Source organism: Alligator sinensis, unplaced genomic scaffold (genome assembly GCF_000455745.1).
Source record: "Alligator sinensis unplaced genomic scaffold, ASM45574v1 scaffold254_1, whole genome shotgun sequence".
Classification (NCBI taxonomy): Eukaryota; Metazoa; Chordata; order Crocodylia; family Alligatoridae; genus Alligator; species Alligator sinensis.
Genome location: NW_005841953.1, coordinates 3,203,805 through 3,207,500, shown reverse-complemented (window position 1 = coordinate 3,207,500; position 3,696 = coordinate 3,203,805). Strand labels below are relative to the sequence as shown.

At 41.4% G+C, this 3,696-nt stretch overlaps 1 protein-coding gene across 1 annotated transcript in view; it reads right to left on the bottom strand.

The window, feature by feature from the left end:
• The window catches only part of VPS41 (VPS41, HOPS complex subunit), a 169,635-nt gene that overhangs the window by 57,968 nt on the left and 107,971 nt on the right, over positions 1–3,696 (bottom strand). The window lies entirely within an intron of this gene.

Here is a 3,696-nt window from a genome sequence, read left to right as displayed (position 1 = left end):
GCAGCCCTGCATTCAGGTCCAGGCTGGAACAACCTGTGAGGGCTTACGTGAACTTTCAGTAAATGACCAAACAACACAGCAGAAGCTGGGCTAGGTAGAATTACCTGCACTATAGAAGCTATAATTTTGTGGTAGATGGGGATCCAAAGATTGACTAATTAATAACCAAAGAAACTTATAGACAGGATCATGCTAAAAGTGGAGAAAGAGTAGCTGACACATCCTTTTTTGGCCCGAATTCACAAAACTAAACACAAATTTCTAAAATCACTCCTAAACCTAGGGATTTGAACACTAACTAGAACTGTGTTAGAGCAAGAGTTAGCAAGAGACAACTAAATGTTTCTTTTAAATGAAACTTTTTCAGTGCACTACTACAAACGAACAGATCTGACATAAATCAGAAATAATTATATAGGTTATTTCTACTTGGCTTATACTTCCAGTGTTTAATATTAGGAAACACTCTGCTTCTTTCTTCTCCCTTGTATCCTTGATCAACATATATTGGTTGATATGAGACACAGAGATGATCTGTAACCGATTAGTAACTTATTGCAGTTGTGAAACCCCAGGCATAGACCCAGTGTACTATTTTCTACCTAGTTTTAAAAGCATCCAAGTGTAAATACTGAAAATGTTATCATTAGTTGATAATGATTTATAACAAAACAGAAATACACTCCAATTCTGCAATAAAGCTAAACCAGAAATAAAAGTAAAAGAAAAGGGAAAGAAAAGAGGAAAAAAAAAAAAAGAATATCTTGACTGTTAAATACACAAAGCTAACAAATAATAGTTAAATGTTATATTTGGCTCTATGTGAACAAACAAGTGCTATTTAAAAATGAATACTAACACTGAATAATGAATAATTTAGGCAATGAAAGCATCACATCAAAATAAACATTCAATCAACACTATTCTAGGGGAGAATATGCTGACATTTGTAATCCTCTAGGTAATTATTTTGCTCTGGCCTGGAAGACCGATGAGACTGACTGGAATATGCCACATGTTGTTTTGAGCACTGACATTAGAACAGATGATGTCAGAAACATTATCTCCATAATATATCTTGCTTCTGACATATGATTTAGAATTTAAGGACTTAAAGGCATAGTGAAAGCAGAAAGGAAATATTTGAACAAGATGAAATAAAATGGTCCAAATACAAAATACTCCCTAGAAATCAGCATTTACTGGAAAATATTCATTGACAGATTTTGCAAGCGGCATATGGGGCTGAATAAGGGGGGCACAGAGGATTCAATCTGGTGGGGGGAATAGGGAAAGCAATGCGGAGGGGGTACTTCTGTCTTTAATATAAAGATGATGAATAAAGTCTTCAGGAACACCTATGTTCATGTTCCATTGATTTTTATTGGGACTAAAGCTCTTAAGTCCTTTAGGCAGTTCTGAATATTTTTACCCTACACATGTATACACCACAGCGCAGGCGAAATAACCAATACAACTGTTCTGCAATAGGAGGCAGGATGCGGTAGAAAGTTTTGCTTTAAGACAGAGTTTGGTTTCCTTGGTTTCCTGTTCAACTTTCTCATAGCTAATCCTCAAGAGGCCTTGTTGAAACACAATACTGTAGTTCTCCTGCTGAGGCCTTGAACAAAGAACATCATCTAATAAAGGCAGTTCTTCTTGACCTGATAAAAGCCTGGAAAACTAATCACATACACCTTTTTCCTGATGAAATTTAAAACTTACGGAAGTATAGAATTCTGCTTAGGTTCACTCTTTGGCTCACTCTGGTGTTTTATAGGTAGCCTGTAACAAAGGGAGAAGAACAATCTGACCAAAACAACTATTCCAGAACCAGAACCATTAGTACTAATTTGAAAAAGGACTCCCAATCTATCAAACCAAATTTAGAATCTAAATATACTATGCAACTGCACCCAGATAGCACACATTTATGCTTCAGCCTTATAGAAAACAATATTCAAGATAAATCAAATCAGATTTACTCTGTTCCACTGCGAAATAAAATTGCTCAGAGGTAAAAAGGAAAATTCTGAAGCCCTCAAACTATTTCATTTTAGGAAAAAGTAAGATGTGTCAGTGAGGAAATAGAACAAAAATATTTCGTGCTACTGATTTCCCTGGAACCAGGATTTCATTGATTATGTTTTGGGACAAGCAAGCAGGAAACTAAACCAGCAGATTAAGAATTTGCTTGCAAACTGGATTGAACTGAAGAGACAGGCTCAGGAAAGCACAAGATGGCACCAGTCTCGACTGCAATCCAGACATGCATCAGTATCTTGTGTTGAGATACCTAAAACAGCTTTAAGCTGCTAAACTCGGATTCCAGCAGCAGTGTGCAGCTTGTCTTGCCACAGCTACAAGCCCCGCTGAGGACCACAGGTGGGTACCCTGCTGATGAAACCTATACCACTACTGGTACTTGAGATACTAAGTTAGAAAGCCATTTTTGGTAAATGTGAGCAAGCTGCAAACCCCACCACTGGACTCTACTGAAGATACACTAGTAAGCATTTTAAGATGCTACTTGAACTGCCCTTTATTTGCTTTGGCTGCTTCTGCAAAACAAACCAAATCTTACCATATATAGAGTGCACTTGTTTTTAGAGTCAGCCAGTTGCATCTGACAGAAAAATAAAAGTGATCAACTATTTACAGTTGGCAAAAAGGCCAATACGCTATTTAAAAATAGCTATTTAAAATTTTAAAAATTACACGTTACACTTAGACCACACTAAATCTGTGGAACGTTAAGTGGTGTCAAAGTTAGAACATGCTGTGAGCAGTCGCATGTTAAAGATGAATACCCTTTCTCGCCTGCACAACTCTGACTTGCTACTAGAGGGCTGGCAAGCAGGGGCATGGCAACGAGCTGGGACACCTGGGTTCAGTTCCTGTTCTGGTTTGTGGGGGGGTGAGGGGTGGAAGAACAGGGTAGCAGAGGCAGGAGCATGGAGGTGGGAAGCACAGAGGCACGTGGGCTGTGGCTTTTTCCATCCATGTGCTCTATCCAACTCTGTATTCCCAATGCACTAAACCGTGGGCGCTCTGTGCTGGTACCACCCTCCCTCCCCACAACCTCAGACAGGAACAAGGGGTGCAATAGGAAGCTACAAGCCCTCATGAAGCCATGTGACCAGGGGAGAACCAGAAGCATTTGGGGGAACCAGACCAGGAGATATGGGAAGATTTCAAATAACTCAAGATGTAGCTCTCTATGTTAAGGAAAGCTACACGTCCCTGCAAGCCGATATTGGCGACCAGGGTGGACGGCTGGAGACCCTCTGAGTTAAAATCCGCGGGGAACACGGCACAGGGGACACAATGGTGGGAGTCTACTACAGACCTCCCACCCAAAGTCCTGAGCTTGACCAGGAGTTTGCCCAGGAACTGGCTGAGGCAGCTTGCACCAGGACCATGGTTGTCGTGGGTGACGTCAATTACCTGGACATCTCACGGGAGGATCGCTCAGCAAAATCTGAGCGGTCGCAGAGCTTCCTCTCGTGCGTGGATGACCTCTACCTGACTCAAGAAGTCTATGGGCCAACGAGAGGCAAAGCGCTGCTCGACCTGGTACTGGCTACTGGGGATGACCTAGTCGGCGACCTAGTGATCGATGGGAAGCTGGGTGACAGCGACCACGAGCTGATCACCTTCACCATCCGCCGAAAAGCTGGCAAGTCGGTCAGCAAC